Below are 26,213 nucleotides of genomic sequence, written 5' to 3' on the forward strand. Positions count from 1 at the left end.
CAATTTGAGCACTTCCAACAAAACTGTCTGCCTTCTCAAACCAATGCAGCTATAATCAAGTGAAGACAAATGACCACCAAAGCTGTATAATGTACTTTTAATAACAATTGGTAGGAGCTTTCGTGAAACACTTCTTCAGACCATATCACAAAATTAAAACACACTCTTTAAATACACAAAACTTAAAACAATAAACCAATCATTTCCAACTAATGTAACAACTTCCTAGTTTTCAAGTAAGGTTTTAAAGGCACAGCGTCATTTAAACCAAAATCTTTGTCTGCCTGCAGCTTTAAAATCCACCTCAACTCTTCACATTCTATCCTATTAAGCATACTACCTCCTCTAATATTCTTATGTAAAATACTTAACACCATAAATTCAAAATTATGCCATTCACTGGCTTTGTTATGTTTATTTACTGCATTTGTGGGGACATCCCTCCTAATATCTCCTATGTGCTCGAGCAACCTGTCTTTCAATCTCCTACTTGTCATCCCCACATAAAAACAGTGGCATTTTTTTACACATTGCTAAGTAAACCAGATTTTCACTGGTGCAATCTGCGTACAAACTTACTTGATGTTTAACCCCCGTAGTGGGGTGAACAAAAAAAAAACTTTTCTTTGAGATATATTGACAGGCTTTGCAAGACCTGCAAGGAAACTTCTCCACTCTATCTGAGATCTTCATTCATTGTGTTCTTACCCCATAACAAAGCTTTTGCTTCAATGACTGACCATTCTTGAATGCAAATGAGGGACATAGACCTACCACATTCTTGATCTTCTCATCTACCAATAATACTTGCCAGTTGTGTTTAATTACATTGCACACAACACCTATATTACTTGCATAAGTAAGGGAAATCCTAGGTTTTAAGTCCATACCCCTCACACTAACATTCTGATTAGAATGAAAGTCAGAGAAGTAAGGAATACCTATGGTTCCCCTCAAGTCATTCATCTGTGCTAATACATCTGAGATTTCATCTACCCTATAACCCCGCTATATAAACTCCTTGAGTGCGATTTCAAATGCCTGCAGCAGATCTCCATGCACCACATGTAGTCTGGAAATCCTTAAAAACTGACCTTTCATGGAGCTTATAAACACAAACTGCAGATGCATGCTCGAAAGGTGGAGCTTACCGTTCTTCCAGCATGACCTTTTATGTAGTCTAGTCCCAAATTTACCTTCTGAGTCTTTAAATATATTTACATCCAAGAACTTTACATTAGTATTGGAATAGTTTGCCGTGAATTTTAAGAAGTCAGTACTGGTATTCAATAACTGAATAAAACCAAGCAGTTTTTGCTCACCTCCCTCCCATATCAAAAAAATGTCATCCACAAACCTCTTAAAATAGACAAGATTCTTGCCAAAAACTTAATCCTTAAAAATATACAAATCTTCCCAAAGTGCCATAGTCAAGTTGGCGTAGCTATTGGCACATGCCCTGCTCATACCTATGCCCAACTTTTGCAGAAAGTAACTATTCTTAAACATGAAAACATTAATCTGAAGAATACACATAATCCCCCCATGAGACCCATTGTTTCAGGTAGAGGTTGGGTTACTGAACCCCTCTCCTTATATGTCGAAAAACAACTAAGGAAAGCTGTAGATAGTTTCACTCATATCCTGAGGGATACTAAACAGTTCTTGCTGGACCTTTACAGTAAAGTGAGTGGGTTACAGGCTGATTTACACTTCATATTAGTGACTCTTGATGTACAATTTTTATTTACAGTTATACCCAACCAACATGGGTTAGAAAGTATACGGAGATGTCTCTCCAGTATATGGAGATATCTCAGGGTGAGCACTGATTATACCATGTCCCACATTGAATTAATTACTGGTTTGCTAGAGGTAATCTTGGAAAATAACATCTTCATGTTCAATGATACTGTCTATATACAGAAGGATGGCGTGGCTATGGATACATCATGCGCCAATTGCAACGCCAACCTAGTGATGGCAGACTGGGAAAAGGAAAAAATATTCCCACTACATAGCTTCAAGAGGAATGTTATTTATTATTCTAGATTTGTGGATGACCTTTTCCTCTTATGGGCAGGATTGGAAGATGAACTACAGAAGTTTTTTTGTGAGGTCAATTCTTTGACCAATTTTTTGAATTTTGCCATGGAGAGTTTGGATAGATGGATAGCATTTTTAGATGTATACATTGAAAGGTTAGACAGTGGTCTACTCAATACAGGTGTATATAGGAAATCGTGCTACAAGAACTCCCTCTTGCATAGAGGGAGCATGCATCCTCGTTTTGTGTTCCACAATATAGTGAAAGGTCACGCTATAAGAGCCTCACATTTACATCCAACAGAACAAGGGTTTAAGAATGAGTTAGATTAATTATGAGGGAGACTAGCTGCCGGATCTTATACACCAGAAGAGATGTACTCAGGGATTGAAGGGGTATATGATCTTAGAACTTGATCTGCACGTCCATATTTTGCAAACCCTGTAGACTTAGAAGGAACATCAGAGAGAACTAGAATCACTGATACGACGATGAACCATCCCATAGTTAGGGTCTCACTGAATTATACACAAGACATTAGCAGTGTGAAAGGGATTTTTTATAAGAACTGGTCTGTCCTCACTACAGATCCCAAATTAAAAGAGATAGTGGGAGATAGACCGTCATTTGTCTATAGAAATAAGTCAAACTTGCACAGATTACTCTGCCAACCCAGAGTCTCTAATACACTTGGTAGGGGTGAGACACTAAATTATACCAGACATGTCATAAATGCAATTATTGTCCCTTTATATTTGAGGACACCAGCTTTGTACAACCTGCCACTATAAAAAGATTTTGATTCAACACTACAACTAATTGTGGCACTCAGCATGTCACAAACCTAGCTAGGTGCATGGCCTGTGATGCATTTTATGTGGGGAAAACTGATAGAAGGTTACGTGATAGGATACGTGAACATCTGTATAATATATGCATCCAATCCCCACATAATGCATTATCCAAGCATGTCATGAACACAAATGACACACACAGCTTCAAATTTCTAGTACTGCAAGTAAATAAACCCAATTCTAGGGGTGGAGACATAAGGAACTATACAGAAAGGACAGAAGCCAGGTGGATTATAATACTAAGATCAGATCAGAGACCTGGACTGAATGACAGAGTCCCTATTAAACCGACCCTAAAAAAATAGAAAGTTAGTTGTTAGCTAAAGACCTGCAGGTCAGATGGGACATTATATTTGTATACATCATTGTATATATAATGTAATCCTCATACAGCTCTTACATGAATCCATTATGAAATGTATTTTATATACAGTTCTTATATGAACTGGCATAATTTGTTGTATAACATCTTATTGATGCATGGCATATACACACATACATATGTTTTGATATACATAACATTTAAAAAAAAAATTAAAAATTCTTAAATATATTTGTTTTTTTGTATTTTTATATTTATGTGTGCTATTATGTTTAAGTATTCTTTATATATACTTTTATAAACATAGTATATATATATATATATATATATATATATATATATATATATATATATATATATATGTATACTTTAACTTTAGAAGTTAACTTTAGAAGTTGCTTTGTGGTTGAGTATTTATAAACTGTTCTTGAATGAAGCCTTACAGGTGAACACTATTTTACTTAATTAAAGAATGATGTCATAGAGGCTTTAGTATAAATGTTTGCATTACTTTTATGAGATATAAAAGGTCTGAAGAAGCCCATGAGGGTGAAAGCACTAACCTGGAATTCCAGTAAACCTTGGATTTTATACTACATGCTTGAACTATTACTTATAGTCCTACTAGTTTTCTCTGTGTATGGTCTGATCGCCGTGGAGTGCTCTGGTGCTGTTTCTTTGTTTTAATATTAATCTGATAGTGTTAATCTTCTTTCCACTCATCACTGATGGGTTCGGTTCCAAGCCCTCGGAACCAAGTCAGCCTATTACCAAGCTCATGCCAGCCAAAAAAAAAAAACTCTCGAGCTAAGTCTCTACCCAGAATGCCCTTCTCCCTGTTATCTCAGATCTTGTTTGCCTCATATATGTAAAGCCGCGTGTCAGCTGAGCTCTCAGCTAAGTGAAATATTTTTTGATATTTGTGTAAAAATTTTTGGATATCTTCATATTTTACCAAACCTTTAGCATTGCTAGTATCTCTTCTTCGGTCTAAGCTTATTCTTTCCACTCTACCCATTGTTAACATTGGAAAACTTCGAGTACCATTGTTGGTAGGGACTTTTCCTTTACCCTTGAGGTATTTCTTCAGTACCATAGCTGGTATTGTTTTCTCTTCCTTAACCTGTTAGGTTTTATCTTTATTCAGGTGTTTCCCTTTCTTCTCTTCATACTGTGTATTGTTATATTGGTGATTTTCTTGTGACTTTTTTTTTTTGAATGGAATTGACTTCATTATTGTTGGATTATAAAGTTGGTTGTGGTGTCCTTCTCTACCAGCTTTAAGCATTGTACTTGTAAGTGCAAGTTACCTAACAGTGATGCTCATGGAGACTGTGTATATTGTTTGGGAGTGGCCCACTTTTCGGTGCACCCTCCATGTGATATTTGTCAAAGCTTCAGCCAACACACTCTTAATGAGCGCAAAAATAAACTCATTCTGAAGGGTTTACTCAAGTCTCCCTTCTCAGAGGCCATTTCTGTGATGGAGGTCTCAACCCCTCCTTCTAAGGAGAAAAAGAGATCCTTCTTCACCATCAGGTGATCAGATTAAACCTGGAAAATCTAAGGTCCCAAAGTTATCGTCGGAGCATAAATCTGACTCTTCGACTCCGCCTTCCTTGGTTCTGACCTTCTCAAAACCTTTGATACCGATGCCTGTTTTTGCACACATCCTGCCTCCAGCACCAATCATAGATCTTACCACGCCTATTCTGACTTCGGCACCTGTAGCTACTTCGGCTCAGGACACACCTTTGACTACATCAGTTTCCATTTTGGAACAAACCTTTTCAGCTCCAAGTGCCACTTCTTCACCGAGTGTTGTACCGACCTCACTGGATCTGACCCGTTTGCTTTCTGTCTCAAAACTAGAGACTTCGGTGCCAGCAGACCTTGCACCATAGACCCAATACTCCCCTCCATAGACCCATTTCGGGGTCAAGCGTATAGCCCATTTCTTGAATGTCCTGACTCTCCATCTGATGTATCCAGTAGATCCACCAGGAGCCTTTCGGAACATGATGTGGTGCATTTTGTGGACAAGCTGTTGGTAGCCAGGGTGATTCCCTCACTTTCTAAAACTCATCCACCTGCAGGACTTGGGTTGCCTTATCCACGGACTCCATCTTACACTTCTCCTTCGACCATCTCGGTTCAGAAGCCTTCTGCTCTGACATCCTTCTTGGAACCCATCACCTCAGCGCCTACGGTGCATTTCACTCCAGCTCTGAGTTTGTCCCTTTGGTCTTTGGTTCCCGTTGACCAATCTAGGGATTGGGGGATGGGCACGTCAGCCTGGGGTGTGGTGCCGACTTTCTCCTTGATTCCCTCCACAGTGCTGATGGCTGCATCTGCACTGATTCTGCTTGAGGCTCCATCCGTGAGGCGGGTCTGTCAGAGCAGGGTGTGACCCCTCGGTCCCGAGGTTGTCTTTCTCTGTTCTGGGCTCCCATCCCTCTTTGGGCGGGCTTGCCTTTCATGCAATGGAGAGGGCTCTTGCTTCTGGCAGCTCTCCTTTGATGTCGGAGCCCCAGTTTTCACCCCCCTGAGCTACAACTATCACAGACCACCCCCCGGGACACCAGGCAGAAAAGCTGCAGGACACCCCTGTTCAGGGTACCCACTCTTCCGAGTCCTCCTCAGAGACTCCCACTGAGGAGCCCCTTCAAAAGAAGACATGCAAAAGGAAGCATGTGGACTCACCTGAGGAGTTCTTAATAAAAGACACGGATTACAATGATGGTGAAGGGTCTCCACGGTCACCACCTGATGATGTCTCCTTCGGAAAAATCCTGGAGATGTTAAAGCAGAGAGGTGACTGGAAGCCATCCAACCCTTCATCTGAGAAGTCTGTGTTCCAGCAAGCTTTTTGTGCCCCACCTTCTACCTCTTGGGTGACCTCGTCTGCCAACAGGTGCATTCAGCTCATCAGTGCAGCACGCGTAGAAGAACCCTGATTCCATTGAGGTGATCCCTCGGGGACCAGACAAAATTCTTTCCCCTCCCGTGGAGAATCTGCACTGGTCCAAAGGGTTACCAGTTGATGCTATGGTAGTGGTGATGGCCATGCAAAAGGACTTGGCTGAGGAAAGTCCCGCAGTCCACCTGCCCAACAGGGAGTCCTGAGTGGTGGACAGACTTGGGAAGCGTATTTTTGTATCCGGGAACTTTGCGTTATGCTCCCTCAGTTATTTGGCACATTTTACGAGGCTCCAGAGGGACATGATCTCCGAACTCTCTGGGACACTCACAAGACAGTTGTCTGATGAGGTCAGGGACAAAGTGGTCTCACAGCTAGCAACCCTGGAATCAATATCCAACTCATCCATGAGGTTGCTCTCACATGCGACTGAAGGGGCGGCTAGAGCAGTGGGTTTAGGCATTGTTATGAGGCGTCATGCCTGGATGCGCATCTGTGACCTCGCAGATCCATTCAAGTCTTCCTTTCTGAATGCTCCCATCAAAGTTTCATCCCTTTTTGGCTCCAAAGTGAAGGACATGCTATCCAGGTGTGAGCAAGATGGAAAAACCCTGTCGGCCTAGGCCTACAGTTTTCCAACCATCAACGAACCTTCTCCAGGAATCAGAGGAGTTGGAAAATGTGGCATAAAAAATCTCAGGGTCTTTTCCACATCACATCACATGGTGATGATACTCCTAGAAGCAGGGGGGGGTAACAATTCTGGAAGATGCCCCTATAGAAGCAGAGGGGGTTTTCACAACCAAGGCTCATGGGACTCCTTTTCTGGACAGCCTTGTCATCGCGATTGCTTACCTCTGGAAGCAGTCGGGGGTCATTTCTTTCTGCACCAAGCTGCTTGGCAATCTATCACCACTGATCGTTGGGGTGCAGAATATCATCACTAGAGGTTACACCATTCCCCTTTCTTATCAGCCAAAATTTCCAAGAAAACCTTCTGACATTCCACCCAGTCAAAGGGAAGAAGCAGCTTCAGAGGTTATAAAGCTGTCTCAAAAAAGAGTCATCCAACCATTCCCACCAGACCAGCGTGGATCCGGATTTTACTCGAGATTCCTTTTGGTGCCAAAAAAGACAGGGGGACTGGAGACCCATTTTTTATCTCAGCAGCTTAAACAAGTCTTTCACCCACACCAAATTTCAGTTGGTCACAGTTCAGTCCATCCTTCCCTTTTAAAGAGAAGGTGATTGGATGTGCTGTATATATCTCCGGGATGCGTATTACCACATCAAGATGGAGAAACACCCCAGGAGTCTGCTTTGCTTCTGGCTAGGAACCAGTCATTACCAATTCCATGCCTTGCTGTTCTGTCTCTCTACAACCCCCAGAGTGTTCACGAAATGCATGGCAGTGGTTACAGCTCACTTGAGACTAAAAGGATTCCGGGTGTTTCCATATCTAGACGACTGGCTCCTTACCACCCCACCAAGCATCTTCTGGTAACTGCACTACAACATACTCTCTCTCTCTCTCTGGCAAAATTGTTGGGAATAACGATACATTGGGAGAAATCAAATCTTATCCCTACACAACAAATAGAATTCACTGGAGCAGTGTTCAGTATTCAGTCCTGTCTTGTATCACTCCCTCTTCACAGACTCCATCGATTGAGGCTTCAAATCCAAGTGATTCTTTCTCAAACATCAGCCTCTGCAAGGGAAGTTCTTCAAGCCCTAGGTTCTATGGCTGCATCAATTCCAATAGTGCCTCTAGCAAAGCTGCATATGCGAATTCTGCAATGGCTCCTTCTATGTCAGTGGTTCCCAAACTGTCATCCCCTAGATTACAAGATTTGAATAATCAACTCCTGCAAGCAGGACCTGCTTTGGTGGATGAGGCCAAATGTAGATCTTTGGAGCCACCCATTTCAACCCTCCCAGCCCACAGCCATTGTGACCACAGATTACATAACTCATTTAAAGCTAAGTTCTCTTCAAAGGACAAATTGTAGAAGCATTTAGATTGTTTTGCCTTACCAAAAGTTAAGTCAGTAATGTCTCTCTCACATAAGTTCTGAAAAGCCAACAATAATGGGTGCAAAGGAGGGTTCAGTAAACTGGGTTTCGTAAACTTACTCACCATGGTTGTGCATCCATAAAACAAGAGTTTGAGCATCACATTCCTAACAAAATAGCATATCTCCAATAGGATGTCACTATATACATACTTTCTCGATGGTATAAATGACAGTCCTTTCCCCAGAAGGCTCATTTGCTGTTCTGTTAAAACCAAAGACGAAATGTTAAACACCAAGGAGTTCTCTACTTCCCTCTCTTCCTCCCTTGTACACTCCATTCATTGCTATCTGAGGCTCACCTCTTGAGCCTCCCTCGACTAGTGGATCTCTGTTATTTCCTCTGCCACTTCAATGGAGTCGACAGGACTGGAAGTGTGCCATTTTTTACCAGCACAAAATTTAAAGGAGCCGTGGGCTCTGGTTTCTTAGGTCTAACTTCACCACTGCCATTACTAATATCTTGTAGATGCAAACTGAAAATAGTTGAACCTTCCGCAGCTATATTTACTTTTGTGGATGCACTACTTTCGCCAGCAGTCTCTTTTTGTAAAAGCACTTGACTTAACCTCAAGTTCCTTGTACCAACGTGTGGCTCAATCAATTTTTCATTGCTGTCACTATTATGACCCATAAAGTTACTTTTCCACCCTGCAGATAAAGGCGGTGCGGTTATAGTAATGGATGATGTTTTTTATAATGAAGCTATGCTTAAACACCTTTCAGACTCTAATGTTTATTCTCATATTGATTTTAGACTCTGTTCACAAGCTTGTGAGTGCTTTTAATAGTGATCTATATCAACTGTTAGTTACAGGCAGATTAAGTTATGACTTTTATTCATATTTTATTGTGGAGGATTCATACATTCCGATTATGCATGGACTTCCGAAGGTCCATAAGCACAACACAGAGCCTCCTATGAGACCAATAGTTGCTGGCCAAGGCTGGATAACAGAGCCTATATCTATTTTTGTGGAGGATAAGCTAAAGAAACTTCTAAATCAAGCTCCAGCAGTGTTAAAAGACACACGAGTTTTTTTAATTAGTTTGTATAGATTCGTGGAGATTTTTCCTAGGAAATTGGATTTATGGTTTGTAACATTAGATGTGCAAACCTTATTTACAGTAATTCCGAATGAATATGGTTTTAGAGCAGTTAGGCATTTTTTAACGTAAGAGGTAGGATATGATAGAGTTCAGGTAGATCTAATTATTTCTTTAAGGATGGTGTTAGAAAATAATGTTTCATGTTTAAAAATGGGTCTGTGTTAAATGTTCAAACATACAAAATGTCGAACATTACATGGTCGAGACCAAATGTTCAACATTTGGATGTTCGAGCATCAAATAAAAAAAAGAAAGAAAGAAAAAAAACACTTTAACAGCGTAGGCAGGGGGCAAGCCCCCCTGCACCCCCACACCCCCCCACTTAAATATACCAACTCCGAGACCGCACTTCAGTGCAGAAAAGGGAAATTCTCCCAATCTTCACTGTACGGTGCCGTTGAAAGTCTATCTTCGAGCACTCTCAAAATTTTGAACATTTGGTCTCGATCATGTAACGTTCGAAATTTTGAGCGTTCGAAGATTTGTCATGTACCCTTAAGAATAGTTACTTTCTGCAAAAGTTAGGCATAGCTATAGGCACGGCATGTGCCAATAGCTATGCCAACTTGACTATGGCGTTTTGGGAAGATTTGTATATTTTTAAAAATGAATGAAGTTTTCGCAAGAATGTTGTCTATTATAAGAGGTTGGTGGACGACATTTTTTTTGTTATGCGAGAAAGGTGAGTAAGAACTGCTTGATTTTATTCAGTTCTTGAATACCAGTACTGACTTCTTAAAATTCACGGCTAAATATTACAATATTAGCGTAGAGTTCTTGGATGTAAATATATTTAAAGACTCAGAAGGTAAATTTGGAACTAGACTACTTAAAAAGTCATGCTGGAGGAACAGTAAGCTCCACCGTTTGAGCATGCATCCACAGTTTGTGTTTAAAAGCACCATGAAAAGTAAGTTTTTAAGGATTTCCAGACTACATACGGAGCATGGAGATCTGCTGCGGGCATTTGAAAACACATGCAAGGAGTTTATAGAGTGAAGTTATAGGATAGATGAAATCTCAGATGTATTAGCACAGGTGAATGACTTGAGGGGAACCATAGGTAGTTCATACTTCTCTGACTTTCATTCCAATCAGAATGTTTATGTGAGGGTTATGGACTTGAAAACTAGGATTTCCCTTACTTATGCAAGTAATATAGGTGTTGTGTGCGATATAATTAAACACAACTGGCAAGTATTACTGGTAGATGAGAAGATCAAGAATGTGGTAGGTCTGTGTCCCTCATTTGCATTCAAGAATGGTCCCTCACTGAAGCAAAAGCTTTGTTATGGGGTAAGAACACAACAAATGAAGATCACAGACAGAGTTGGACATTTCCTTGCAGGTCTTGCAAAGCCTGTCAATATATCTCAAAGAATAGTTTTTTTTGTTCACCTTACTTAGCAATGTGTAAAAACTGCCCATTTTTTTATGTGGGGATGACAAGTAGGAGATTGAAAGATAGGTTGCTCAAGCACATAGGAGATATTAGGAGGGATGTCCCCACAAATGCACTAAATAAACCTATAGTCAATGGAGGGCATAATTTTGAGTTTATGGTGTTAAATATTTTACATAAGAATCTTAGAGGAGGTAGTATGCTCAATAGGATAGAATGTGAAGTGTTGAGGTGGATTTTAAAGCTGCAGGCAGACAACATTTTGGTTTAAATGACACTGTGCCTTTAAAACCTTACTTGAAGACTAGGAAGTTGTTACATTAGTTAGACTTGATTGGTTTATTGTTTTATGTTTTGTGTATTTAAAGAGTGTCTTTTGATTTTGTGATATGGTCTGAAGAAGTGATTCACAAAATTGCTTACCAAGTTGTTATTAAAAGTACATTTTACAGCTTTAGTGGTCATTTGTCTTCACTTGTTTATAGTTATCTTTATTACCCTCCCAGATGTGAAAAAACAGCTTGTATGTTTTCAGAACATATTAATGTTCATACTTAAAAAAGTGCATTAGCTATCTTTAAACAAAACTAAAGTATACATTCTTCTAGTAAATGCATGGAAGGATTTGTTTACAAGGAAAGCTGCTGTCTTTTATTCACTTCCAAGAATTTCAAACTTGCCCTTGTACCTTTTAGTTTTACAGTTCCCTCAGCAAACAGTGCCCCGAACTCTTGATTTTCTGCCTGCATATGTAGTCTGCTTATATGCATTGAAACATCAGAACACTATACCTACTTCTAATCTTAAACTGAAATTTTGTTTGCTAAAGGAAAACCATTGCATTGTGGTATTTCATTTAAAAAAAGAAGTACTTGTTTACGCAAAAAATGTCATCAGATTAAGTCAAGGGAATTAATCCAGACATTCAGCTATGCAAAAGTAAAAAAAAAAAATCAACTCTCTATATATTATAATATGTGGACTTTTAACCTCATTCCCCACCAGGGCAGCCCAAGACTGCAACATATCAAAAAACATGTTTTTGTCCAGCCTTGCTTCTCTTTTACATTGTAATACATATAAAACAAAAAAAGAAAAAAAAATACTTGTTAACTTTAGTACCTTTATCACATAAAACAACCACTGAAATGCTTTACTCTGTAACATGCAATTTATATCATGAAATGTTTTATACAAAATTATTTTACTTGCAGTTACTTTGTTTCCTATTTCTTTTTTTTCCCATTTAGTGTCCTTTCAAACATAGTTACATGAAGTGGAGTATATGCCTTTCAGTCCACTCAGAAGTTTAACAAAGTCAACAGAAGTCCAATTTTTCTCAGCCACTTTGTCTTGTAAAGCCATACTTCCCAAATGTGATTGATGCTTTATATTCTCATATTTATTCACTAATTTCTTTGTAATAGGATCTTCTTCCTGTTACTCTCCATCACCCAGCCCCAGATGCTGGTTCAAGTCCAAGGTACCCCTAATTCTTCTAGTCAACTCTTGTGCTTTTTTCTGTCTCTCAAACATTTTCCTTTGGAACATTGAAAAAGGTTTTATTAATAAAATCTTTCTATGAGCTTTATTATCAGAAGAATGAAAAGCAGAGTCCCCTTCTGTTTGATGGCTCACTTTTTGTTGGACAAACCTATATAGCTCCTCCTTAGCGTGTTTTGAATAAAAAATTATTTGATCCATCAGGAAAAATATTCTGAAGACAGCTGGATAAAAGCAGATTGAATCTCACACCTGCATGTTAACATTCCCTGATTGCTGGGATAAATTTGTTTCTCTTCTGTCTGGTGTACAGTGAATAAATCATTTTCCATAAATACTCTACTGTCTCCAGTTTTTAATACCTTGCACTTCTGCCACAGTTTTGTCAGGATCAACTCTTTCTGCTGGTATAATTGCATCTTTACTAATACAGATCCTGGCTGCTTTCTCATGGCCAGGTTTGTAGCATACATATGATGTACCCTTTCAGTTAACAAATCTTGCAGTTCTCTGTTACAGCAGAAAATCTCAGGTTTTCTCTGTGTGCTCTGTTCACTAACTCTACTATTTTTTTAAAATAGCTATTCTTGAGCAATCTCATACTGAGACAGCATCTTCTTCATTTCAACCTCTGATTTTAGCAGTTTTATCAGTTCAGCTTTTTAAATCTTCCTCCATTTTTTCCAGAGTTTTGTTTTTTAGATAAACTCCTTCAATATTTCATTTATTTTAATCAGATCTGAGCACATTTGATTTATTTTTTCCTCTAAATTACTAGAAGCCATCTCTTGTACCAAAGCTGGAGTTTAAACTGCTTTTTATCAGCTGCAGGATTTTTCCCAGTCAGTGTTTAATCTTCGCCTTTTCTAGTTGATTTTCTTTCAGCTCTCTAAGTTTCTTATTTGCTGCCATCCAGGCAGTGTACTTACTAGGTAGTAACTGAATTTTACTAAACCTGTCACAATTACTAGCCCTCATTTCTCAGTTTCATTTTTCACTTCTGGGGAGCTAATCAATGTGCAGAGATCTTGAAAGTCCTATGGTGACGTTTTGTTGATAGATTGGTGGCAAATGTAGCAATTTTGTTGTAGCAGTTGTCTAGATTCATGTTTGTGTGCTATGAAGGTTATTCAAGATGGGGGAGGCAGAAAGGAGACATAAATTAAATAGGCTGATATAGTGATTTTATGGTGCTGTCAGTGAGTAGTTTTTACTTCTGTATGATAAACCAAGTTTCTGTTTTTTTTTAACATATTGGAGAATGTGTAGATCAAATTTTAGGTGTTCATCTGTTTTGACTTCCAGTCGTTTTGATTGCTGTACTGTTTTTATTCTGGTGTTATTTTCAGAGAGCACTTTGAAAGATTGTTTTTGGTCTGAGAAATGTTTTAGGGTGAAGTTCATTAGTTTAGTTTTTGTAGGATATAGAAGAAGGTGACATTTTCTTAGCCATGTTTCAAGAAATGAGGAGTCCATGTGAGGTTGTTAAAGTTTGAGAGGGTTGGGACAGAGCAGATGAGGGTGGCATCATCGACATATAATATCATGGTTGTATGCTTGGAAGTTATATGAAGTTTATTTATAAAGATATTGAATGACCAACATGTTAGTGGTACTAATAAATATTATTGGTACCACTAGAATATTGCTCATGTTTTGTGTGTACTAGAGAGCTCCAGAAAATACGTGTGACAAATGAGAATTCAGAAAATTGTGTGAGGGGAAAAATCAAGCCTGAAAATAGGGACATACCTTCAAAAATAGTACTTAATGTGTGGGTAAATCAGGCCTGAAAATAGGTATATATGAAGTAGTTTACTTCATTTGCTGTTCAACCTGTGGTCTTCGGATCCACATCGGATCTGACACTAACACATTTTCCAGCTATGGCTCTGAGCTCCATGCTCCTCCCCTTACTCATAATGTCCCCTTCTCCTTTCAGATCTTGTTTGCCGCCTGAGAGGAAGCAGCGTGATCCGAGCTCCAGAGCGTTTCTGAGTTTTCTAAAGCAGTCATTTGTCCCTTTTTGGCCTTTCTTTACCAAATTTCTCTTTCTACCCTTTTCTATACCTTCTCGGGGTTCTCCGTAAAAAAAAAAAAAAAAAAAAAGTAATACGTAGGCTTTGCTATCTTTCCTCCCCTCTTTCCTTTCCACGTGGTGTTTGTGCGTTTGGCCGGCTAAGGCATGGCTAGGCTTCAGAAGGTGCACAGAGTATGGCTATAAGCTGTTTCCAGCAGATGGCCACACTCTGTGTGTGGATTGCTTGGGGATGCCTCGCCTCCAGTCCCCCTGTCCTATTTGCACAGAGTTTAATCGCTTAAGGACAGGCAGGACAAACTGATCCTTAAGGGCCTGTTGCTCTCTTCTGCTGGGACCGAGGTCCCCCCTTCCCTTGCTGGGAAAGCAGCAGCTGCTACTTCATCTTTCCCTTCCATGGCCTCTGGGACTCACCCTCCCATCAAGAGGTCCAGGGAAGGATATAAAGCCAAGAAAGACAGGCCTCGCAAGAGATCCCTTGATCGCTTGTCAGAGTCCAGTCCTCTGCCAAACGTTAAGTCTGTTTCCAGGACAGTGACACCTCAGCTCAGGTCCCCCAGGTTCTCACCTGAGCCCAAGGTACAGGTTAGCCAGTCGCCCCCAGGCCTTCCCCCCCACCAGCTTTCCCAGCCTACTTCAGCAGTGTCCTCCAGCGCTACTTGGAGCTTGTCTGAAGCGGAGATGGACAAGATGATGCAGAGGTTTGTTTGCACTCAAATCCAGATGGGGGTCTTGCCAGGGCCCTCTCCCATCAGAGCGGGTGCCTTCCAGCCATTGTTTAGACTTATCATTCCTTCTCCGATCCATCCTGCAGTTTCGGAGTCATTGGATTCGAGGACAGTCAGAGTTGAGTGGTCGGTGCTGACGGTACCCTGTACCTCAGTGCCGGCCAGTGCCTTGAGTGTATCGGATCTGACTTGATTGGATCTGAGCTCTTGGAGCCGTAGCCTCAGGGTTGGATCCAAGGGAATGCTCTCTGCTTTGAGCTTGTCAGAGAGAAGCATTCCCCTTGGCATCTCAGCTCCCAGAGGCTCTGCTCTGGTTTCCCAGTCGGATCAGGGGGCAAGTGGCTTCTGCTAGGTCAGCCCAGGAGGTCTGTTCCCCCTTGGAATTTGACATGGTGGAGAGGGTTCTCGCAGGGTCAAGACCTCTGACCATTTCATCTATGGAGTCCATCCGGACCCCCTGGCCTTGAGTGTGGTTCTGACCATCTTACCTTCTCAGGGACAGCCCATGGCCATAGTGCCCCAGGAAGTTCTGCCCTTGGAACAACCCGCTTACGAGACCTCCCCAGATAGTCCCCCTAAGGACCCCCCCCCCACAAGCATACGTGTAAAAGGAGGCACTTGGGCTCTCCTCCAGAGTCCCTCACTGAAGACATGGACCTGGATGAAGGGGAAGGTTCCCCAAGATCACCCCCCTGAGGATGTCTCCTTTGAAGACATCATGGAGATTCTTCACCAAAGGGGGGGTGGTCCACCCCAAAACCAACTTCTGACGAGTCCGTGTTTCTGAAGGCATTCAGCTTGGGCCCATCTACCCTCTTGGGTGTCCCTTCCTGCGGATCCACTTGTGGATCTGATAACATCTAGGGCGTGGAAGGGGCCGGACACCATAGAGCCAATACCCAAGTGCACAGACAAAGTCTTAAGTCCCCCCACAGACAAGTTACACTGGCACACTGGTCCCTTATAGATGCTATGATGGTGGCAGTGGCCACCAAAAAGGAACTCACCCAGTAGAGCCCCACAGTCCACCCACTTGACCGAGAGTTGAGAGCATTGGATCATTTTGAGAAGTGATTTTATGCTTCAGCAACCTTTTGTGTGAGAGTGCTGAACTACATGGCACATGTCATTTGACTCCAGAGAGATGTGGTCAAGGAAGTCACGGAGTCGACCCCAGGGTCCATGTCGGTACAGGACAGGAAGATGTTCCATGCATGAATGGCCACCCTAAAAGCTGTAGCCAACATGTCTATGCATTTGCTCTCCCATGCCACAGAGGGAGCAGCACGGGCGGTGGGGTCAGGTGTTGCCATTCGGCATCATGCCTGGCTCCACTTATGTCAGTTCTCAGAGCCTTTCAAGGAGTTTTTTACCAATGCCCCTTATGATGGTTCTTCCCTTTTTGGGAAGATGGTCAGAGAGATTTTGGTCCAAAGTAAGAAAGACGGGAAGACACTGTCTACCATTGGGATCTGCTTCTCACCTTTTCCAGGAACCAGTGAGGCCAGAAGAAGATGTGATTCTGCAAGGCTCAGGCATTTTCCTGGGATGCTCAGGACTCACCTTCCCCTAGAGGCAGAGGGGTTATGATCAATGCCACCCTAGAGGCAGAGAGGGTCCTAAAAATGTTGGGTTCCAAGAACCTTTCTCTGATAAACCTGGGCAGCAGCCTTGCGGGGTTGCCCAGCTGTCCATCTCTGGAGGCAGTCGGGGGTCATTTGTCACTACACCCACTAGCATGGGAGTCTATCAGTACAGATCATTGAGTGCTGCGAGTCATATCCAGAGGATATTTCGTTTCATTCAGGGATCATCCCCCATCCAACAAAGCCCTCCCGGACATTCCACCCATGCAGTGGGAGGAGGAAGCAGTGGAGGGAATCTCACTGCTATATAAACGAGTCATCCAACCGGTCCCCCCAGACTAGTCCGGGTCCAGGGTTTATTCCAGGTTCTTTTTAGTTCCAAAAAAGACAGGGGATCTCAGACCAATATTGGATCTGTCCAAATCGAACCTGTCAGTAACCAAGACAAAATTCCGGATGGTCACAATTCAATCTATCCTGCCCTATCTGCAGGCCAGAGACTGGATGTGCTCGATTGACCTCCAAGACTCATACTATCACATCAAGATTGACAGGCGCTCCCAGAAGTTCCTTTGCCTCTGGCTGGGAGCCAATCATTACCAATTTCAAGCCTTCTCCTTTGGCCCCACCACAGCCCCCCAGGGGTTCACCAAGGTAATGGCGGTAGTAGCGGCTCACCTGAGGCTTCAAGCCATTCAGGTCTTTCCGTACCTGGGCGAGTGGTTCTTTACTGCCCCTTCAGAGCATCTACTATGTCAGGCCAGTGTTAAGGGCTGTAGGTTCCATGGTGGCCACGATAAATCTTCTTCCAATGTTGCGCCTTCATATGAGGGTGGTGCAGTGGACACTTGCGGTTCTGTGGTCACTGTTAGACCTTCCATTGTCTTTTCCTGGTGAAAATTTCAAAAGTGTGCAGGGACTCCCTTTGGTGGTGGATTCAGTCCCCGGATCTCCTCAATGGACGTCCTTTTCAACCTGCTTTCCCAAAGACCACGGTGATCACTGACTCCCCCCCTACTAGGGTGAGGGGGGCACTGCTCAGGAAGGACAGTCCAAGGCATGTGGTCCCCTTCCGAGACCTATCTGCACATCAGTGTTCTAGAGATGACAGCGTTTCTTCTTGCATTACAGGCACTTCATTCTCATCTTCCTCTGGGAACGATTGCTCTTCAGACAGACCATATGTCAGTGGTCCTGGTATATCAACAAACAAGGGGGAACCAGATCTTATCCCTTATGTCAAGAGGCCATGAGAGTGTGGGAATGGGCGATCTCCTCCGGCCCCTTTCTGGTGGCATTGCACATCCCGGGATGGTCCAACATTCTAGCGGACAGGCTCAGCAGATCAATCATGATGCCTTACGAGTGGTCTCTGAATCCTTCAGTAGCGGAACAGATCTTTCTAGAGTGGAGTCTTGCTGTGATCTCTTCAAATCTCCTTCCAACATGAAATGCGTCAAGTTTTTCGCTCTGAACCCCCTGCCAGGGGAAGCCCCTAGAGACGCTCTGATTCATGCTTAGCCTCCCGGGCTTCTTTATGCATATCCTCCTCTTCACCTTATGTCAAAGTTTCTACAGAAAGCCCCAAGGCTGGGGAGCACTGTTATCCTCATCACCCCATTCTGGCCTTGACAGGTTTGGTTTCCCTTACTCAGGTCTCATCTAGTTGCTCCACCATGGACCTTGGATCCGGTTCCGGATCTGCTCTCACATCCCTTGGGGATCCCTCATCCAGACCTAGACATTCTGAAGCTCACTGCTTGGCTGCTCCGGTTCCCATAATTATTAGGACTCCTGTTCTGTCATCTCCTGTTAAGTACATATTGGTAGTGGCTCATAAATCATCTACTAGAAAAGTCTACCGTAGTAAATGGAAATGCTTTTCTATATGGGCCAGTCAGAGATCTTTGGATCCTTTCACTGGTCCGCTTTTGGCGGTTTTAGATTTTCTGGGTAGCATTTTTCAACAGGGTGCTATTTCCTCCATGGTTAAAGTCCAACTAGCAGCCATTTCTAATTTTCATGGGGGGGGGGGGGTAAACATGTATTCATTGGCTTCTTCTAAACTTTGTAAAACCTTTCTCAAAGGTGCTTTTCTTCTCAGACCCCCGGTTAAAGACCTGATTCTGCCATGGGACCTCGCCTTACTTTTGCAGGCATTGTTTTCTCCCCTCTCTGAGCCTGCGGCATCTGTGGATCTACAATTTTTGACTTGGAAAACTGCCTTCTTGGTAGTCATCCCATCTGCCAGAAGGGTGTCGGAGCTTCAAGCTCTTTCTATCAAAGTCCCTTATATGATCTTTCACAAAGATAGAGTGTCGCTGCTCACTAACCCGTCCTTCCTTCCTAAGTTAGCTTCAGAAGGCAATATTAATCAGACCATTCATTTCCCAGTAGTTTTTCCTAACTACCAGAACAAAGGGGAATACAAATTACATTTACTGGACATACATAGGAAGTTGAGATTTTATCTTCACAGGATTAAACCATTCCGCAAGTCTGATCAACTCTTTGTGTCCTATGCCATGCCCTTCTTTGGTAAACCTGTTTCAAAAGTGATAATTGCTCACTGGATTTCACAATGCATTGGCCAAGCTCATTGAGAAAGAGGTTTGTCTTTACCAGGAAAAGTGAAGGCTCATTCGACCCGATCTACGGCTACATCAGCAGCCTTTTGTTTTAGGGTCTCTTTGGATGATATTTGTTCAGCTGCTACTTGGCGCTCATCTCACACCTTTATTTCTCATTATAAACTGGATTTGGTTTCTAGAAGTAGAGCATCCTTTGGCCCTGCGGTGCTCTGGAATATCCTTCCATGAGGGCCTCCCAAGAGTTAGGTAGCTGAGAACTGTGTCCCACAGGTTGAAGAGCAAATAAAGTAAAGTACTTCAGGTAAAGAAGTTATGTACTCACCATAACATTCCATCTGAGTTGTTCTACTTCATTTGTCTTCACCCATCTCCCCTAACCTTATCTTTTGGGATATGACATGTCCTTTGTATCGGACGGTTATTGTTGGGATCCTTGGTCCTGTCCAGGCTAAGGTTCTTTTTGTGACAATCAGTGATTGAAGATAAGGTGTCATTGGGTCGGGTATCTGATACCTGTTACGCAGCAAACTCAATCTGAAGGGAGATGGGGGGCATTATGGGTAAGGGGAGGATCATGGAACTCGGAGCCATAGCTGGAAAATGCGGCCGTGTCAGATCCGATGTAGAGCCGAAGACCACAGGTTGAAGATAAATGAAGTAGAACTACTCAGATGGAACGTTATGGTGAGTACATAACTTCTTATTTTCATCCAATACAGGAACAGTAGGAGGCCTACTTGCCATCTCCTTTTGCTATTCATTTCATGGCAAGTCCATCTCAACTAGCATCAAAGCTCATTCTATGAGAGCTGTGTCATTTTCAAGGGCCTTTTCCAAAGCCCTAAACTCCAAATCTATTTTAGAAGCGATTACTTGGTCCTTCATGCACGCCATCATAAAACATTACAAAACTGATGCTTACTCCAGAGCAAAAACTAGTTTGGCCAAAACCTTTCTCCAAGTAGTACTGGAAACTAATTCAATGTCTCTTAACCCCCCACTTTGCATAGAAAGCTTTGGGAATCATCCCATTTGTCAGCATAGGGAGCTGGCATAATGTTTAAAATGTTTACCTCGCAAGCACAAGGTACAGGTTTGATTCTCACCTTTGAAATGGAATTGGCTAGGCTTCAAATGGCCTACAAGGGTACCTAGTCGAGTACTTACCCATGAACTTATGAATGGTGATCAGAAGATGAATTTCATGCAGTTGTATAAACACTTACCATAGCAGCAGATGTTCAAACACATCACTGTTGCAGTATATGTACCCTCCATCTATCTCCATTTCTCTTCCTTTTTTTTTTGGCTGAGGTAGAACCCCTATTTGCCTACCTTTTTCTCTTGTTTCTATCTGTTTCCTGAGTTTATCCTTTCTGCACTTAGTATCAGTAACTTCCAGAGGCAAGAATGTTCAGAGGATTATGATGCCTGTATATTCCTTATGTACCAGCATGCAGATCTTGTGCCTAGGTCTAAGCTCGGACATGCAGTGCATAACGGAACACCTGAAGTTTGGTACACTGGCCAAACATAGTCTCCTTTGGAGTATACATCACATTTATCAACATTACTGCAACTGATCTGTTCAAACACCTGTTATTTCTTACACAGCTGTGCTTTCTGTAGTCAACTAAAGGAGCCTTTTTATTCTGGCTCTTTACCACTGCTAAAAATATTTAATCTGGGTAGTTGAGAAGCTAAAAGGGTGTTATTTTTTTAAAAAAAATGCTGTGTGTACATAAGCAATCTTCATGTCTTTTAATGCATTGTATGAACAATGTGTGTACAAGGCAACACATAGCACTGTCTGTAGTTACATATTTCCCTGATATTTGTCCTTTACAGCTTGTGGTCTGTGCTGCACACACAGTACTAACTGTCCTTATAGATGTCTGTGATACTTGATGATGGTTGTTTCTGTCACTTTTAAGATAAGCATGCATATTTATAACTCCATAGTGGATTTTCATTGATATCTTTATCTTGAATTTTACTGAACTGTAGACAGAAGACAATCACTTTGTAATGTACAGTTCACTCTGCTGGCCTGTGTTTCTTCAGAATAATTTAGATTTGTGTTTGGATCTATTAAGAAATGATAACTTAACACCCCTTTTGGTAGCCAGAAAAAAAAAGTGTTCTAAAGAGGCCACAGGTAGCACTTGTAAGCTCAGGGCATTGGCATCTTTTGACCTGCAGAGATTGCCATTTGAAATTACACAAAGTAGAAAGCACTCTAAAATGCTTAATAAAAAAAATTCTAGGCACTGCCACACACTGCTTTTGTGTCATATTCTAGCAAAAAGAACATAATGCTATCAAGTGCTGCAAACTATATTTCTCAGCATTAGGCACAGCTAAAGAAGAAATACATTAGTGGCAGTGAGCCAAACAGGAAAAGCAGCTTCAAAGATTCAGTCAAAACCATAAAAGGATGGAAGAACAAAATTGACAGTTGGAGGTATAAATAACCTCAGAAAGGAGGAAGAGTTGAGTGTTGCAATGGAAGATAATTTGCCTTGAGTGCAAAGGGTTGGAGGCCTGATTCCTATAAACAATTTAAGAATCATCTGGCAGTTGGTGCAGTGGAGTAAGGCTATGAGCTGTTAACAAGCTGTTTATGTGTTACAGTTTTTTTTCCCTCAGCATTCGTTTGCCTACTGTGGAAGCAAGTCACTTAACTTGAAAGTGCTTTTGGGGCAGTTGGGAATTTGGGCTAGGTTTCTCAATGGTCTCCTGGACTGCATGCCTATTCACTACCTACTTATGAACTTCATAGCCCAGGGGCAGGACTAAGTAGTCCAAGATACTTTAAATAAGGTTTATGAGAAATAGGTATCCCTGTGAACCATAGAAGTCATCTCTTCAAATTGCATCTGAAATAAAATGCACTTTCAAGTTCTATTAGCCTGTGAAGTTGTGTTAGACCTTATTTTACAGTCATGTTTCTCGTGCTGTTCCAGAGAATAAAATATTATTTTTATTGTTAAAAAGAGAGCTTTTCAACAACAGGCAATGCCTGGAAGGCAGTATACCTACATCTGTGAGAGGAACAGAAAGTGTGAGTTAATATTTTTCCTAACACTGTGTATCCAGTTAATACCATGAGATTAACATAAGCATAACATAACATAAAAGTCGGGTTGGAAAATAAATACTTGATTTTTCCTGCCATAATGTAGCACTCAAAACTCTCTACCCCATTTAGTTATACATTTGCTTTTTGAAAACATTATCTATGGACTTTTTTTTCTTTATTTCTACAGTTTCACATACTCACTGCCAGTTGCTCAAGTAATGCTATAATCACAATCAGTAGAAAATTGTGAAAACAGTGTTTTTTTGCAAAGGTAAGACCCCCAAGAAGCCTCCCTAATGTGGTGATAAACCCCCACACCCCTGATCTGTACGTACTGATATCTCACAAACTTAGAGAAAGTACATTTGTAGAACTAGTCTGTTTATCAAAGAGTCTCACACTAGAATACTCAGAAGAGCATTCAGCTCAGCTGTAAGAGGATTAGCCATGGGCAATGGAAGATCGAGTTAAGTGAAAGGCAACCAGCATGACTCCCTCCTATCTTCTTTAGATTTGCAAGATTTGTAGTAACATCTGTCTCAGATTTCCTATCATCTTTAAAGATTTTGTCCAGCTTAGTGAACCATGATTTCTCAGGTTATTATTGCAACCTTTCTGAGTACAGTTCTACTGTAGAATGTCAACTTCTTGAAAACCAATGAGATGAAAGGATGAAAAAAAATTATAAAAATGCAGAAGGATGAAATCATCATTTTTTTTTTTTGCAGGGGGGTACCCCTCCTTGATGTGGGGGAAAACCCCTTTCACTCCCAAACTTATATATATCAACTTCATGGTTGCACCAACTTGAAGAAGGGAGAGCTCTCCCCTCAAAAAAGTGAATCACTGCCAGTGCAATTTTTTAGTGTGTGCCGGTAATGATTTCCTATGGGAAATAGTCCTCATGATATGCCTTTCATCTTTTTTTCTGCCTGTGTACTACTAACGCTCAAGCAACTTCACCTCGAGCAATTGTAGGGAAGCCTTCTACTTATATTTAGTTATAATAATATCAGATTTCCATTCCTGAGGGAGAAAACCTTCTCTTGTATAAATGAATTAGCATAAGTGCCAGGTAATTTTATTTGTTTGTTTATTTTTATGTTTTTAATTTGGATGTCTATCACTTCATCAGATTCTTATGCATCTTTCTTTGTCTTAGGGAATGTGGGTTGTTCATTTTTTAAATTTCAGTAGTTTAAATGCCTCTCTCCAACTTTTTTTTAATTCTTTCTCTCTCCTTTTTGTGAAAAGACTATTACAAAGTTTAGTATTGTCCTCAATAAAAATTCCAGTCACCTCCTTTTTTCTCTAGCTCACTGTTTGCTAATTTTACATTCATTTCATGCATCTGCTTCTTTTTTGTATCTAAATAAGCTTTTTCTTGTCCTGAATATTCTTGAAGGGGTAAGACTTGCACAGAGGACAAGCAGAAAGGTGGGGAATTTCAAATGTAACACCTGTTCTTTCTGTCAACATTTATTGGAAACTGATGATTATGTTAAAGTAAATGGACAGAAGTTGTCCATCAGGGGTCATTACAACTGTAATAGTAAAAGGGTGATTTATTTGGTGAAATGTCAGGAATGTCCCATTTTCTGTATTGGAAAAACCAGTAGGAAGTTAAAGACTAGAATGGGTAAACATTTAGGGGACATTAGACATGCTAGGGTGACTAGTGCATTGTTCAGTCATATAAGTGAAAACCCCACACACAACTTTAAATTTCTAGATCTGAAGTAGTTAACTTCATTTAATCATCAATCTGTGGGTATCGGATCCGAGCCAGCAGCTTTATTCAGCTAAGATCCGAGCTCCAAGATCCTCCCCCTTACCCATAACCCCCTGCCATCCTTCTCTGTCCTCAGATCTCATTTGCCACGGCTTATTCAAGCACCTAGAATGAGTTCCAGGCGTAGGGTTTCATGGGTTTTTGAAGAAAATTACCTCTTTTTTCACCTAGTTTTCAGTTTAATTGTTAAACGAGTGAGTGTTGTTCCCTTTTGTAGTTAATTAAGCTAGTTTTGTTGGTAAAATTTATATATTTTTTAGTTAGTCTTCCCTCTTCCCATGTGTGTGAGGGTGTGTTTGGGTTGGGCCTATTTTATTACTATGCTTGAAGCCCCTAAAACCTTTTTTTCTAAATGCACCGAGTGTGGCCATAAGCTATCCCCAGCGGATGGCCACACTCGGTGTGTTATCTGCCTTGGGGTTGACCATCTTTCTTCAGGCTACACAATTTGTGCAGCCTTCAACCCCAGGGCTTTGAGGGATAGGAGGTTGAAGTTGATTCTGGCGGGACTTCTGCCTCCGGATTCGGCTTCATCCTCTTCTCCCTCGGCGGCACCGGCTGCTACTGCAGTGGTCCCGCCTTCTATCCCTGCTCCCCTGGCCGGGACTCACCCTCCCTCTGTGGCTCAGGAGGAGAGGGAATCTAGGAGGGAAAAAAGAAAGGAGAAGCACCACAAGCGGTGGGCTGAAGCTACCTCTTGGGCTCCACCAGTGAAGCAGCTAGTCTCTCCTAGGGCCTCCGAGCCTTCTCCTTCCCGGCTCCATTCACCCCGCTTTTCACCGGGGCCGGAGGAGGAGGAGACCCGGTTGCCTTCGAGGTTTTCGAGGTGTCACTCCAGGCCTGCCTCGGTGGCCTCGTCTAGATCAACACGAAGTTTGTCAGATACAGATATGGACAGGATGATGAGTAGGTTTCTCCAGGCCCAACTGCAGATGGGAGTGCTCCTGCCTTCCCCCCTCCGAGGGGAGCTCGACCCCCTTTTTTGCCCCGATTGCTCCTTCTCTGACCCACTTCCGGGGTTCGGAGCCGTCAGATCCAGGCAGCATCGGAGCCAGGGGAGGCTTGGCACCGATAGTACACCCTTCTTCGGCTCCGACTGCACCCTCGATTTTGTTGGGTCCCTTTTCGGATCCAAGCTCTCAGAGCCGTGAGCTGAGCTTTGGATCTGGAGGTGTTAGTGTGTCTTTGGCTCTGTCTCGGTTAGAGCATACTGGCCCTTCAGATCCGATTGTATCCGCGCCAGCTCCGGTCCGCACCTCGGATCCGAAGGGGATGCTCTCGGAGTTTAGAGAGAGCAGTTCTCCTTCGGCGTTAAATGTTGTGGAGAGGGTCTTGTCGAGGGACTCAAGGCTCCAGGCTCCTGCTGCGGTTCCACCCATCAGTCCCTCTCAGATGGGCCTACCTTCCATCACCTGGCCCCAGGGACAGCCTGCGCCTACGTCCCAGATGGTTCCCCTAGAGGAACAGGATGTGGTTGATGAGGCATCCTCGGACAGCTCCCCTGAGGAGGTTCCTCACAAACGTAAGTGCAAGAGGAGGCACTTGGACTCACCCGAGTCCCTGACAGAGGACACAGACTTAGAGGAAGGGCAAGGTTCCCCAAGGTCACCCCCCCCCCCGAGGACGTCTCCTTCGGAGACATTATAGAAATGCTTCGTATTAGAGAGGGGTGGTCAGCCCAAAAGCCTTCCTCCAATGAGTCTGTATTTCTGGAGGCATTTGACACAGGCCCATCTACCTCTTGGGTGTCCCCTCCCGCCGAACCTCTGGTAGATCTGAACACTACCAGGGCATGGAAGGATATGAACACTGTGGAGCCCATACCAAAGAGACCAGACAAAATTCTCAATCCACCCACAGATAGGATGGTTTGGAGCAAGGGTGCTCCAGTAGATGCCATGTTGGTGGAAGGAAGTGGCCCAGGAGAGTTCCTCGGTTCACCCTCCCGACAAGGAGTCTCGGACGATGGACTGCATAGGGAAGCGGATGTTTGCTTCAGCCACCTTCTCGGTAAGGTCACTGAACTACATGGCACATGTGATACGACTCCAGCGGGATCTCATCAAAGAATACGCAGGGTCGCCCCCAGAGTCCATGTCGGCCGAGGATAAGAAAATATTCTCAGCCCGAATGGCCACTCTTAAGTCCATTTTGAAGACTTCT

The 26,213-nt window shown here is 42.4% G+C and overlaps 1 protein-coding gene across 2 annotated transcripts in view; it reads left to right on the plus strand.

Annotated features, from left to right (window-relative positions):
* The window catches only part of ACP7 (acid phosphatase 7, tartrate resistant (putative)), a 1,845,593-nt gene that overhangs the window by 501,923 nt on the left and 1,317,457 nt on the right, over positions 1-26,213 (plus strand). The gene's annotated exons all lie outside the window — the stretch shown is intronic.

The sequence above is a fragment of the Protopterus annectens genome, chromosome 6.part0, assembly GCF_019279795.1.
Source record: "Protopterus annectens isolate FY-2018-M chromosome 6.part0, PAN1.0, whole genome shotgun sequence".
NCBI classification, from domain to species: Eukaryota; Metazoa; Chordata; order Ceratodontiformes; family Protopteridae; genus Protopterus; species Protopterus annectens.